The sequence below is a fragment of the Manis javanica genome, chromosome 10 (genome assembly GCF_040802235.1).
Source record: "Manis javanica isolate MJ-LG chromosome 10, MJ_LKY, whole genome shotgun sequence".
Classification (NCBI taxonomy): domain Eukaryota; kingdom Metazoa; phylum Chordata; class Mammalia; order Pholidota; family Manidae; genus Manis; species Manis javanica.
Window position 1 is genome coordinate 101,768,790 of NC_133165.1, and position 15,717 is coordinate 101,784,506.

Sequence of the window (15,717 nt, forward strand, 5' to 3'; positions counted from 1 at the left end):
CAGAATATGGATGAAGGAACCAGAAATGCTCCCATTTGGAGATGTGTTTCTTTGAGTCATTGGAGGTTTGAGGCAATAATCCCTGAGAAATAGGTAACACTTTTGACCTTCCCAGCTCATGGCACTAAGGACTTTAGAAATTTATTTCATCCTTCTGACCCAGGAAACTTATAATAGTAACACTAACCACCAATTTTTTTGTGAAGAATAATCTATGTTTATTTGGGAATGTGGTTCATACTTATTAGACAGTATCTTTACTCTTCACGTAAGACCATGAGAAAAATAACAACCTGTCTTGACAGGTGAGGGACGTGGAGCTCAGAAAAATTAATATCCTGCCTCAGTAAGCCAATGAGTGAGTGGTAGATTCGCATCCAGATTTGTGATACTGAGCTTGTGCTCATAGGGCACCAGGGGAAGATCTCAGAGGTGAGTGAAATCAGCTCTTTACTTGGATTCACCCAACTTACACACTACATAAGACTGAGGGACCCTTTTTCAAACTGGGTGTTCTTTCCTCCGCAGAGTGTGGTTTGTGAGCCAGTGGAATTCTCATCAAGGAGTTTATTGGCAATGCAGTCTGGGTCTTCACCTCAGCCAATCAGTCAGAATCTGCCTTTCAACAAGCCCCCCAGATGGTCTGTCCGTACACTACAGATCGAGAAGTGCTGGTCTACCCTCACTACATGCCTACTGCAGCAAGTTCAGAAGGAAGAACAGAGTAGCAAGAAAAGTTTGGAATGCAGTCAGTGCTCAGAAGAGGAACGCCTGTTGCTGTAGACGTCATGTGACTGGGGAATATGTAGGCAGCAGGTCATGGGCACAGTGTGGGGTACTGGGTCTCTGACTGGTGAGAATGGCATGCTCCACCATAGCACAGTAAACCTTTTGGTTTAATCAAACCATGACGGTTGGTCACTTCATATCTTTCTAATGGAACAACTGAGACTGAGTTCAAGTTCCAGCATCACCACCTACCATGCCCATTATCTTACGTGAATCACTGAAGGTCTCTTTATCTGCAAAATGGAGGTAATACCAACCTCATATGGTAGCTGCAGGATTAAATGAGAAGCTATAGACATTAAGATTGTCAAGGCAGGGACTGTTTATATTCCATCATTTTAACCCTGAATGAGTGCTTGTGAACTAAGATATAATTATGTATCTAAGGTGTTGCCAGTGTTTTAAGTATGTGTTTTTCTCCAACACCTGTCTGTCCAATTCTACCAAATCTGTACAGCTCCAGATAAATCCTAGTCTCCTCTGTGAAGCCCCTCAACTCACTCCAGCCAGAGTGGTTTCTCTTGCCTTTGAAGAAACTTAGGTCACTTGAAGAAAATTGTTCAGCATCATCAACATGACGAGTATGTGTTCTGGATTTAATGGAGCAAATTTTGGCTCCATTGCTTAACATTTGGGTGACTTTGGGCAAGTTAACTTAGACTAGTGGGGCTCAATTGTTTCATTTGTAAAAGGGGGGTGGTCATTTTAATAATATCTATCTCATAGTCGAGTACAGATAAGGAATGAGATAATGTTAAATCTATGTTTGGCAAAAGCTTAGTGCTTAGATATGTTAGGGGATTTGTTTTGAAATATATTCAATGCTTACATTCTTAAAATTCTAATTCTTTTAGGGCCTCTAACTTGGAGAAGGATCCCTTTGCAATAATAATCTCTCATCTTCTTTAAACATTTTATGTGTTTGCCTGTCTCCTTCTCCTAGAATGGGATCTGTGAAGTTAATAATAATCCTAATGTTTTTAGACCACCTCCTCCAAGACCAGCAGTAGTAACAGCATTTCAAGCATTTGTTATTGTCCAGAGCCTGTAGGAAGCAAATTGCTATCGGTGGGCAGGCACTTACCATGGAGCAGGTATTTTATTTGACTTACTTCATGACTTCTCATAACATCTCCATGTGGTGGGATTATTAGCCCATTTTACAGATGACCTTAGGTGATATGGAAACTAAGTACCTTCCTGTTAGCCACAGAGCTAGGACTCCAACTGAAGACTCCTGTCCTTTCTCCATTGCTTAGGTCCTGGGCTTCCGCCAGGCCATTTGGTGTAGTTTCTCTGGGACATGTAATATTTGAAATTCAGTGTAGATACAAATCACCTGGAGGTCTTGATAGACTTCAGACATGAGTTCTGTAAGTCCAGGGGGAGCCTGGAGGTTCTTCTTTTCTAACAAGTCCCCAGGCATTGCTGATGCTGCTGGTCCAGGGACTGCACTTTGTGCAACGAGGCTAACTAGCTGTCCAGTTGGGTGGTTGACAGGTGAAATGTCTAAGACCTCCATCTTGTGAAATTCTTGGGGCTGAGGGCGCACAGGAGGAGGGATTAGCAGGGGGAGAATAGTTAGCGGAGCTGAATGAGGGACCAGTCATATTTTGGTATTATCCCTAACTGGAGTAGTCATAACATGGGACTGCTTTTATCTATTTCTCTTAAATTTTATGGTATTGGCTGTTCCCCAAATTCCCAGGATGATCAGAACAACTGAGGCACTTGGAAACCACACAGCATCCCCAGAACCCCTCCCAGGAGGGGGGAGGTCCAGAAATTTTTAATTTTAGCAAGTACTTTAGGTGACCTCTAATACCAAGGAAGTGCTATAGAAATTGCAACGGGCAGACTGTAAACAAGGGGTGCGTAATCGAGAAAGGCTTGAGTGGGCGGGAGCAGATGGAGTTTATCTTTAAATAATGAGGGAGTTGGAGGAATGTTAAGACAGTGTGAAGAGGACTGGGGGAGGGAGGGCAGAGGTGGGCCCTTGAGCAAGGGCAGGAGCATTGGCTCTGCATTTCCTCAGATGTTCAGGTCGAGGCCTACTGGATTCTGTTTCAAATGCTGTGTCAACAAGGCCAAGAACTGAGGGATCAATATGCAACTAACTATAATGAAAAGAAATTGATTACAGTAACGGGCCAGTTGCTCCTCCTTCATTTACCTTACTTTCAGGAGACCTGAGCCTGCACCTCAGTTTTAAAGTAGGGCCGATAGACTGACAGTCCAGAGGCCCCCTAGGGCCCTCAGAGAAGTTTGGTTTGGCTTGCAAAATGTTTTAAAACTCAGGAACTTCACACTAAAATCCCTACTATGGCTTCTCTTTAAAAACGGAAAGATCTGGCAACATTTCCACACGTTAACATTTGCCTGAACCACCATTCCCCATCACTTGACATCAGCCTGCTGTACTCATTTGCATCGCCTCTCTGAAGTCGGAATTTGTGTTTCTGCACTGTTAGGAATGTCTTCATAGACAAGTCCAGTGGAAGGGGAGGTTGTACCTTCCCTGGGCCCCGTTGATGGGATGGGCCGAGGCAGCCATAATTTTGGTGATGTTACCTCACCCTCCAGCCCTTTACTTGTCAGCATGGCTGACTCCACCAGGGATGGCAGCCGATTCAGAGGTGGCCCATCCTGAAGCATGCCAGGGACTTCTGGCTTGGCGAGGAAAGTGAGCAAGGGTAATTACATTCTTCACTGAGAATGCTGGAATTAGAAAACTAAGCAACGGCTGCCAGCTAGTGTAGGAGAAAACTGGAGAGATTGTGAAATGCACTTAGCATCACAGCAAGACAAAGCCCTGTGCAAGCTGAGTTGTGCGGTAGAGAAAACCCACTGAGAGAGGAGAATGTCTTGTGTACTGAAAGAGGCAGTGATTAGACACCAGGTGTCCCTGAAAGCTTGAGAACTTCACTTTGTCCCCTGAATATCATCCTCAATTCTAGTCCTGGTAAGACCTGATGTGCTGGGTTTCTAATCCTTGGATGTCCACAAACTAGGGGACACTTGCCCCATTTGTCCTATAACCACCCTTCTTCTTAGGGAAATAATACTCTGAATTTCTTTAAGGGAACTGGCCCACCATGGGGACGAAGCCCATTTGAGAACGAAGCCTATGAAAGGGAGAGAGAAGACCCCTACCCTAAATCTTCCAGGTATTTCCTTTTCTTCAGAAATGGCTGTACTCAAAAGATTGCTCTCTAAGCCTTTGTTCAGCATATTAGCCCATATTTAAAGCATAGGTAAGAAATGCAATAATGATGATGATGAAAACACACTTCATAAGCATTTAGTAAGTATCGTCTGTATACGATCTACTGAAAGGGTAACAAAGATGACCCGATCTTCATGTTCAGGGAGCTTACAATCTAATGGAGAAGACAGAAAATGTACTTGAATTGCTATAATGTAACAACAGAATGAAATAAACACTACAGTAAACACCTGCTGATCCTCATAGTCCTTTGGGAAGAGAGGGGAGGAAGCAATTCTCTCTAATTGGGGTTGAGACATCTTGGTAATCTGGTTTCCTAGCAAATGAGAAAGAGAGGTGATAGATGGAGAGCAATTTACAGGGGGCACTGACAACAGCACAGTGTTGATGGACATGAAGGAAGGAGATGGACAAGGAGTACAAGAGAACTGGAAGCACAGCAGGCAGAGAGAATAATCCCTTTAAAGAGACTCGGGGCCATCACAGTGACACCAAGACTGAATGTCACGAAGGGGCAGAGGAGGAGGACGTCACTTTGGACTTGTGTGGTCTGGGAATCCCTCCCAAGGAGACTGGCCTGCAGTGGGGCTTTGACATTTACATGGGATTTGGAAGAGGGTGAGAGGCAGTGAGGGCATTCCCAGGGAAAGGAACCATGTGCACAAAGGCACAGGAAAGTGCAGGAGCCTGTCTGCCCTTTCAGGGGCAGTGTGTGTGTGTGTGTGCCGGGAGAGGGGAGTGGGGTGACCCGCCTTACTGGAGCTGATAGTTCACAGTGGAAAGTGCTGGAAAAACACTGTTGATAAGCCTGTCTGGAGCCAGCCAGTGGAAGGCCTTGCATTTCAGGACAGGGAGCTTGGACTTGATCCTGGAGGCAGTAGGAGCCAGAGAAGATCGGGGAAACGGGTTGACTTGCTGAAAGAGTTCCTCACTCGCTAAAGAAAAGCACCAGCGCAGCTCATTTTTCCCCTTAGAAAACAAGCATAGAATTTAGCTTTCAATGCACCCCCAACTCCATGAAAAGCCTATACCAGCCCCTGCAAGACTCCCACAGGGAGTTCACAAGTTCAGACTCAAAGCACAAGATGTGTTTTACTTGGCTTTTAAGCATGCATGTGGGTGATGCATGTCCTCAAATAAGGACAGACCGATATGATTAAAACTTTTATATCAGTTATTCTGACTCTGTCACTGTGCCTTTTCATTCCACTGTTCAGCCTCCAGCCCCTCCTCTTCCGGACACCCAGGGTCAAATGGCTGACAGACAGACAGATGGTTTACTTCCTTAGCAGCACGTGTGGTATGTGTGGTGTAGATTGTCAACATGAGGGGTTTGCCGGAATTGACTACTGCTTTCTCAAGCTTTCCAAGCCTCCCTTGGCTCTTAGCAGTGTTTAGAAACACCTAGAAGAGTGTCTGGCACATGGCAGGGATTCCAACCAGAACTAATTAGTAGCAATGTTTATGATACATATGGTTTTCAGTAGAAACTTTTAATGTATTTCTTCTTTCTCCATTCTTCTCACTCACTGACTCCCCACTACTACTTCATTTTTTATTCCTCCTTTTTCTTTTAGATTCTCTGTTCAGTCCATTTTTCTCTCTTTCCTCCTTTTCTTTCTACCTTCTATCTCCTTGTAATTTTCTTTTTCCTTACAGGAACTGGGAAAGACAAGGGTGTGTGGGCGGCCGTGGCATTCCTCCAAGGAAAGTGTGAGGCTTTGGGCAAAATAGATCTCTCATTTCTTCCAAACATAGGTCTAATCTGAACTGTCTCCAGGCTCTAGTTTCCAATCCAACTTCGGTGGTTTCAGTTGGACTCCATGAGACAAGACCCCAGGGATGCTATGTCGTTAGTCTTGGAGAAAATCAGTTTTCTAGGCACCTCACTGATCTTGCAGATTAGGGCACTTACAGTCCCTTTCCTCAAGTTACTGGAGCCCAAGAGAGACTCTTCTGAGCAAAATGCCTTGCTGAAGAGAAACAGGACTTCATTAAGAGTGTGATTTATCCCCAAATGATCTATTGTTATGCATCAAACATGTTTTCCCTATGAACCAGTTGGCAGGGATCACGCAGATAAATTACTACAAGATGTAACCAGACAAGCTGTTGAAAGGGGAAATGGCTCTGTGTGTGTGGAACTCAGGAGAGCACATCTATAAACATGAGTTGGGAAATCAACTCAGTGTAAATTTGCTGGAAGAAATGAGCTGATGCCCCCAAACTACCAGCTTGCTGTGATAACTAACTGTTCTTTTGAGGTCCTCATCCATTGTTTCAGTGGTGAGGATGGAAAAACAAGGGTCAGACCAACTCTGAAGTGTCTTGCAAGGGGAGAGGATGCAGGATTATCCATAGGCAACTGTGAATTCTCCCCATAGGAGTAAGTCATGTTAGCTAACCTTGTTCTACTGGACAGAACAGGTGAGAGTGATTCTCTCTGTATTTAGTTGACATAATGATAGATTTCAAAAGAATAATAGCAATATATAATATAGCATAACATAACATAACATAACATAACGTAACGTAACGTAACGTAACGTAACGTAACGTAACGTAACGTAACGTAACATAACATAACATAACATAACATAATATAATATAATATAATATAATATAATATAATATAATATAATATAATATAATATAATATAATAATGGTTTTATATTATATTATCATAAGACAACAGAGTGCTATACAGTTTGGTATGGAGGAAAAAACCCTGGCCATGGCATCAGAAGTGGGTGGGTAATAGATCCTGCTTGACTACTAGCTACTTGCTAGTCTGAGACTCTTGGAAATTTCCATAACTTCTCTAAGATTTCTCCCTCTTTTATAAAGGAGGACAAGCGTATGCCATTTGCTTTACAATGTTGTTTTGTTAACACATACAACATGCCCTGTAATTGCACGGTGGCCAATTAAAATGAAATGAATTAAGTAAAATACAATTAAAGCTGTAGTTCCTCATTCACATGAGCTACATTTCAAGGGCTCAGTAGTCACATGGGGCATGTGGCTACTGTATTGGGCAGCACAGACATAAGACATAGAACACTTCCATTCATGTGGACTAGTGCCATCCTTGAATATGCCAGACCCGAAGTAGGTACTTTAACATGACTGTTGACTCCTGCTTCACAGTTTTCAAAGCACTTTCACATATAGGACTTCACTGAGGGGCTGTCTATCCAGCACTCTTGGAACAACCTTTCACAGTCTCTTGGACAAGACTATCTCTTTATACAGTGTTCTAACCTGGCTCGAGTCTACAAAGAGTGATGATTGCTGGAAAATTTGAGGGTGTACAAAAGTGAGGATTTCTGGGCCTTTAGTTAAGAGACACCAAATTCATGTGTGACACGACTTGACTCTAACACAAAACCCATCTCAGTAAAGATAACAATGAAAGTAGAAATGAGGTAGAATCAAGGACAAGCCTCTAAGGACAGCCATCAAGGACTTATTCTTTAAAGAGGAAGAGTGTAAGTGGGATTTTACTAACATGCAAATGACCCTTCTAATGTTTCACTTAAGTGCCTTGGAAAAATCTAAGAGTAGAAGAAAGTTAGCCCTGATGTGTAGCTGAAGCTTAAGAGATGTTTTCAAGGTCAAAGCAGAGTTAATCACAAATTTGCTTTCATTTGTTTGAGGATCATTTTGGCTTTCTAGACTGAGTCCAACACAACTATGCTGCACGCTGCAAAGGTCCTCTTGATCTTCAGAGCATATTTCTTGGCAGAAAAACAAGCACGAGGAACGGTTGCCCTCCCTGGGCAGAAGTGAAAAGAACAAAAGCAATAGCTACGTTTGTTGAGTGCTTCTTACTTTCACAGTTCCTTTCATATTACACAGTATCTGATTAATCTCCACCATAACCTTATGAAGTAAGAACTATTTCTGTCCCCATTTTGTAGTCGAAGAATTGAGGCACTGAATGGTTAAAAACTCACCCAAGGGCACGAGCTAGTAAACAGTGGAGCCAGGACTTGACCTTGGGTTGTCTAGCAGAAGTTCATATTCTTAGCCACTGTTTTCTGAGCCCTGTCAGGGTAAGTGATCTTTCTGTGGCTTCCTTATTTAAGTTAAAAATGAATTCCGTTACACAGTTTCAGGTTTTCCTTCTGCAGTTTTTCTGGCCACTGTAGGAAATAGCTGTAGATACTAAAGAAAATTAGAGCACTAAAAATAATGATGAAAACACCACTTTATAGATAAGTCAACTTATAGATTCATGTAAATAAACATTTGATGAATAAGTGAAGATAACAAATGTAAATGAAGCAGTGGGATCATTTTAGCTTTGGAAGTGCAGGACCATTTTGTCTTAAGTGCTTAACTGAAGAAAGTGTCAAGGAATATGAGACTTAAATGGGAGGGTCAACAATCTGTAAGCCAGCTGCCTGCTTTTGTAAGTAAAGTTTTATTGGAACACAGCCACACCCAATCATTTATGGATTGTCTGTGAGTAGAGCTGGATAGATGTACGACCCACGAAGCCTAAAATATTTACTATCTGACTCTTTACAGGAAAGGCTTGCTGATCCCTGACTTATCTGATAGTGAGAAAATATAATTATGCTCTGACTGTGGGTCTTCGCTTATATCCATCATTTTCAGTAGACTAAAAATACAGGACTTCAATGGTATAGTATTAATAAAATTTGACACTGTTTAGTTTTACTTAACCCAAAACTACAAATAAAGGGAGTTTACAGGTCAAATGGCAAACATTTATAATAAAGTGTTGTTGCAGTTCTGAATTGGAAAGTCAAAGGCAATCCTTAAATACAGTCGAAAGAGTAGCTGCTCTGTGGTCTTTCAACCTTCTGTCCATTCCTGTTTGATAGCTCTCATCCCAGGTAATCATCATGATTATTCTTGCTGTCATTTCACCTTCCCCATCTGAGTTTCTTGATTCCAGCTGTGTCTTTGGTAGCCTGGGGCTTACCACAGTGATTGGCACAAAGTAGTAGCTGAATGAAAAGCTATGTGGCAAAGAGTTGAAGAAGGGGAGAGTGAAGCAGCCACAATACAGGGGTGCTCGGGCAGAGTGCTGTCTCAAAGACAGAATGAACCAGCATTGAACTCACAAAATGCACAGCCTTGTTACTTACCAAAGTGAAAATACACCCAGGCTGAGCCAGTGAGTCACGGCTGACTTCTAGTGATCATACAGTACGTGACAGAGACACACTCTTCTCAGCTTCCAGCAGACGTTTATGTCATCAATCTTCACAACTCCATAGGTTATTTTCTTCATTTCCTAAGTGAGGAAACTAAAGCACAGAGAGGTTTATTACCTTGTACCAGGATACATAGCTAGAAAATGGTAGAAGGAGTTCTAAATCCAGGGAGTCTGACTCTAGAGACAAATTTTGTATTAATTATGCTATATGGGTCTCCCTGTGGCTGGAACTATGACCCCTTCTTCTTCAGCAGTGTGCAAAACATTCTGTGGGGAGCTATTCCCTGAAGCGTATGTTTTCACTTTTCAGTGAAAACCAAGAACCCAAACCACGTTTGTTAAAGAGCTATTCATCTTACAGCCAACTTACTAGTAAGTGGCCTCTCTAAAATAAAGCATGTCTTTGAATCTAACCCTGTTAGTCGTACCAAACTCCATTGTCTTTGTATTTCCAGCACTCATTAGGAATTTTCTGTCTCTGTTATGTTTTCTATATAGTTAAAAATATAATATTTCAAATTTAGGAAAACTAGAAAAGCTTTAGATAGTAGATCCTTGCTACTCAAATTCCAGTCTGAGGTCCATAGCATCAATATCACCTGAGAACTTTTTAGAAATTCAGAATCTCAGGCCCAACCCCAGACCTACTGAATCAGAAATCTGTATTTTAACAAGATGACCAGGTAAATCCTATGCACTGTAAATCTAAGGAGCATAGACTCTGCCACGACAGTATGATTATCATTGGCTCTCCAAAAGAGATAATAATTCAGTACCTCAGGAGGTAATGAATGTCAAGTTGGTAAAAGCTTGATATCCTAAAGGCAAAGGTCCCATCCTAGGTGTGAACAGACCTGGTGGCTCACAGTCCTGTCTGCACAATGGGAATCACCTGGGAAGCTTTTCCAAAACCCCAGAGCTATTAAGGGATTTTGCAGTTCTACACAAATTTTAGGACTTTTTTTTTTCTACTGTGAAAAATGTCATTGGAAGTTTGATAGGGATTGCATTGAATCTATAGATGGCTTTGAGTAATATGAACATTGTGATAATTTTAACTCTTCTCACCCATGAACAAAGGCTATCTTTCATTTATGTGTGTCTTCTCCAATTACTTTCATGACTATCATAGTTTTCAGTGTATAAATCTTTCACTTCCTTGGTTAAATTTATTCCTAAGTATTTGATTGTTTTAGATGCTATTATAAATGGGATTGTTTTCTTTTTTTTTCTCAGCTAGTTCGTTGTTATTGTATAGAAACACAACTGATTTTTTGTTGATTTTAAGTCCTAAACCTTTACTGAGTTCATATAAATATATGTGTATATACATATCATGTCATTTTCAAATTGAGACAATTTGACTTCTTGGTTTCCAATTGGGATGTCTTATTTCTTTTTCTTCTTTATTGCTCTGGCTGGGACTTCCAGTACTATGCTGAATAGGAGTTGTGAGAGTGGGCATCCAAGCATGCATGGATTCAATAATTTTATTGGTATGACAGCTTACAATCCAATAACAATCTGGAAGTGGAGACTAATGCTTATTTCCATTTTCAGAAAAAGCGTGACGTGTCTAAGGATTTAAGGATCTTTTACAACCCCAGGCTCGGCTCCTCCCACACTGGGCCCTCAGCCTCCAGGATGGGAAACAGTTTAGGACTATAAGCTGAAACTACACCCTTCGTGAATATTATACACATGGGGTCTCCTCTCTTTTTATTTTTCACTTAAATATGCTCTGTTGAACAAGCTGGGACACCAGCTCTTTCATCAGAAGTCGCTGCTGATCAGCCATATGAAGATCGGGACTCTCAGCCCATCTATTTTGAAGCGAAGCACTTGGAAGAAGTCAAGGCTGAGTCTTAGTAAGTATGGGGTAGGGGGAGGGAGCAGGGGAAGGAGTGTGGCTTCAGTCCCTCCAGAGAGGGTGTGGGCAGACTGGAGAAGGAGAGAACTTGTGTATTTATTCTTTCACTCAGCAAATCTTTATTGAACACCTTGCTATGGCACTGTGGACTTCCTAGCAGTGTGACCTGAGGCAAGTTAATTAACTTTCCTATCCTCAGATTATGACCTGTAAAATGGAGATGGTAAGAGTGGTGTAGATAATACGCACAGAGAGTGACACATTGTATGCGATGTAATGGGTGGTAATGGCTGTTGCTGCTGTTCGTGTTGAACAAGGTGGATGCCGTGTTGCATCATAACATTTTGAGTCAAATGGGACCCAAAGAAAACCACACAGGAAATTACATTAGCATTGTTAGAAGGAGCACAGGAGGGTGCTGCTAGCACAGAGGAGGGGCACCTAATTCAGACTTCCTAGAGGAAAGGAAGCTAAAGGTTTAAGAGGAGACATTAAGGGTGAGTAGCAGTGTTAAAGAAAAAAATGGTTCTGGCACATGTTAAAGATGGTGAGGAAGACTTTTCTCGAAAGAAATGGTTTTGCAGTAGGGGGGAGAAATTAGGCTCAATCTGAGTTCCCAAAAGAAGGGGGTTTATAGCCAAGGAGCAGGCTGGGGGTCAGTAGATGGAAAATCACTAGGAGGGCAGGATAATTCTTACTAAATGAAGCAAATGGGATTCTTGCCAAAGGCAGGCCAAGGTGATCAGATATCACCTTGGGGTTGTGGGGGCTGAGGGAGGTGATCAGGTATTGAGGGTGAAGGGTTCTGGCAAAACTGATTTGGCAGGATTCTTGCTGAAAGCAGATTCTATAAAGATAGAGACAGAAGCTCAAGTCAGGCCTGGTGGAACAGAGGCCTCAGAAGAGCCATTTTAAAGTTTGGTCAAGGAGAGAATCTTTGTTAGTAGTTACCCAGGTGAAGAAGTTCCGGGTAGAAAGTCTCTCATGCAGAAAGTTCAAGACCAACAGACACCTATTCATTGTTCTCCCACAGTGCCCTGCCCCTTTCTGAGAGAGAGGTTAGCATTTGATACACATTGGGATCACCCAGGAATCTTTAAATAGGTACTGATGCCTAGAGCCCACTCCCAGAGATTCTGAACTAATTGGTATTATGGTGGCACCCTGGGCTCTGTGTGTGGGTTTTTTTCCCCCAATAAGATGTTAATGACATATAACATTGTGTCAGCATAAGGTATACAGTATGATGATTTGATACACCTATTATAAAATATTTACCACAAGGAAGTCAGTTAACACATCTTTCATCTCACAGAATTACCATTTTTATTTCTTGTTACGGTGAGATCATTTAAGATCTACTCTCTTTGTGACTTTCAAGTATATAATACAGTATTGTTAACTATAGTCACCGTGCTGTACATTAGATCCATAGAAATCAGTCCTCCTGTAACTGGAAATTTCCAACCTTTGATAAACTTCTCCTCATTTTCTTCAACCCCCGGCCCCTGTCAACCACCAATTTACTCTGTTTCTATGAGTTTCAGCTTTTTATATTCCACATATAAGTGAGATCATATAGTATTTATCTTCCTCTGTCTCACTTCACTTAGCATAATGACATCAAGGTTCATCCATGTTGGCAGGATTTCCTTCATTTTTGTGGTTGAATAATGGTTCATTGTATATATGTGCCACATTTTCTTTTGTCATCCATCTGCCAATGGATATTTAGGTTGCTTCCTTATCTTGGTTTTTGTGAATAATGCCTTTATGAACACAAGGGTGCAGATGTTGTTATGAAATAGTGATTTCATTTTCTTTGGATACAGGTTTCCCCTGCTATCAGAAAGTGGAATGTTCTTATGAAAACTTTTGTATGCCAAAATGACATAAAGCAAACAATTGCTATGAATTTACATGGAAAAAATATTTAACATTCCCAGACCCCAAAAAATAACCTGTCTTCAGTTTTTCTGACACGTTGGGATACATCCATTAGGGATTCACAGAATAAATCAAGATAAAGAACAGATGCTCACAGACCCCAGTTCAAAGCCATGGCAGCCTGGTGCTGAGATGCTGAGTGCAGGTCCCAGGGAAGGAGCTTGGTGGCGCCACTCCCACTGTTCGGGGTGCGGGGCACTGTCTCTGTAAAGGCTCACTGCAAAACAAAATGCTGATCACTACTTTCACGTTTTACCTTTTCTTATAAAAGTGAAAATCCTCTTTAGATTTCTTTCAGTTAGCAACTACAGGCATTATGTAGGTCTTCTGTAAAAGTGAAGTGCCATAACACCAACTTTCAAAAAGCTGGGGATACCTGTACTTACCTAGAATTGGCATTACTGGATCATATGGTAGCTCTATTTAAATTTTTGGAAGACCTTCCCTACTGTTATCCACCATGACTGCACCAATTGCATTCCCACCAATGGTGCATGAGGGTTTGCATTTCTCCACGTCCTTGCCAATAGTTGTCTATTCTAACAGGGGTGAGGTGATATCACATTGTCATTTTGATTTGCATTTCCTAATGATTAGTGATGTTGAGCACCTTTTCAGGTACTTACTGGCCACTTGAATGTCTTTGGAAAAATATCTACTCATATTCTTTGCCCACTTTTTAATCTGGTTATTTGGTTTTTTTTCCTACTGAGTTGTATGCGTTCTTTATATATTTTGGATATTAATCTCTTACCATATACTCAATTTGCAAATATTTCCCCTCATTACATAAGTTGCCTTTTCATTTTGTTGATGATTTCATTTGCTGAAGAGCAGCTTTTTAGTTTGATGTAGTCTCCCTTGTTTATTTTTACTTTTTTTGTTTGTGCTTTTGGTGTCAAACCAAAAAAAAATTGCCAAGACCAATGTCAAGGAGCTTTTTCTCTATGTTTTCTTCTGGGAGTTTTATGATTTCAGGTCTTATGTTTAAATTCTTAATTCATTTTGACTTAATTTTTTTGTGTGCTGTAAGATAGGAGTCCAATTTCATTGTTTGGAATATAAATACTCAGTTTTCCCAGTACCATTTATTGAAGAAACTATCCTTTTCCAGGGAATACTCTTAGCTTCTTTGTCAAATATTAGTTGACCATATATGACTAAGTTTGTTTCTAGGCTCTCTGTTCTGTAACATTGGTCTATGTGTCTGTTTTTATGCCAGTACCAAGCTGTTTTGATTGCTATTGCTTCATAATATAAGATGCTGGTTCCAGTTTTGTTCTGACTCAAACATGGCTCTGTGAGATTTATCCCTGGAAGGTAAAGATGGCCCAACATATGCAAATCAATAAATGTAATAAATCACATTAGTAAATTGAAAAATAATAATCATATAATCATCTCAGTAGATACAGAAAATGCACTTGACAAAATCCAACATCCTGTCATGATAAAAACTCTCAATAAAATGGGCATAGAGGGACCATACCTCAGCATAAGGCCATTGTATGGCTAGCCCACAGTGAACGTCATTCTCAGTGGTGAAAAGGTGAAAGCTTTTCTCTTAAGATCAAGAACAAGACAAGGATGCCCACTCTTGCAACCTTTACTCAACGTAGTATTGGAAGTCCTATCCAGAGCAATTAGGTAGGAAAAAAGACAAAAAAGTCATCCAAATTGGAAAGGAAAAAGCAAAGCTGTCGCTGCCATGGATGACATGATTTTTTAAAATAGAAAACCCTGAAGACTCCACCAAAAAACTGTTAGGACTGATAAAGAAATTCAATAGTTGCTGGGTGCAAAATCAATATGCAAAAATTTGTTGTGGTTTTATACACTAAAAATGAACTCTCAGAGAAATTGCATCAAAAATAATAAAATACTTAGGAATAAGTTTAAGCAAGGAGGTAAAAGACCTATACACTGAAAACTATTAAGACACTGATGAAAGTTATTGAAAACATCACAAATAAGTGGAAAGATATTTTGTGTTCAGGGATTTGAATAATTAATATTGTTAAAGTGTCCATAATGCCCAAAGCAATCTATGGATTCAGTGCAATCCCTATCAAAATTCCAATGGGCATTTTACACAGAAATGGAGCAAACAGTCTTAAAGTTTGCATGGAGTCACAAAAGATCTTAAATAGTCAAAGCAGTCTTGAGGAAGAACAGAGCTAGAGACATCACGATCTCTGATTTCAAACTATATTACAAAGCTGTAGTAGTCAAAACAGTATGGTATTGGAATAAAAACAGACACAGATAAATGGAACAGAACACAGAGCCCAGAAATAAATATAACCGTATATGGTCAATTAATTTACAGCAAAGGAGCCAAGAATATACAATGGGGAAAAGATAGTCTCTTCAATAAACTGTGTTGGGAAAACTGGACACACAGGTAGGTGGTAGACGCCTTGACATTGTTGTTAGTGATACCTTTTTGGATCTAACTCCAAAATAATTGACAACAAAAGCAAAAATGAACAAATGGAACTACATCCAACTAAAAGGCTTCTTTCTGCACAGTGAAGGGTAGTAAACAAAATATAAAGGCGAGCTACTGAATGGGAGAAGAGATCTTCAAATCATTTATCCATTAAGGGGTTAATATTCAGAATATATAAACAACTCAAACAATTCAATAACAAAAAAACTAAGCAATCCAGTTAAAAAATGGGCAGAGG

The 15,717-nt window shown here is 40.7% G+C and overlaps 1 long non-coding RNA gene across 1 annotated transcript in view; it reads right to left on the reverse strand.

The window, feature by feature from the left end:
- The window catches only part of LOC140843633 (uncharacterized), an 89,632-nt gene that overhangs the window by 15,655 nt on the left and 58,260 nt on the right, over window positions 1-15,717 (reverse strand). The window contains exon 4 of the long non-coding RNA XR_012121543.1: window positions 9,140-9,301. This is a non-coding gene — a long non-coding RNA (uncharacterized lncRNA). The remainder of the gene's footprint in view (window positions 1-9,139; window positions 9,302-15,717) is intronic.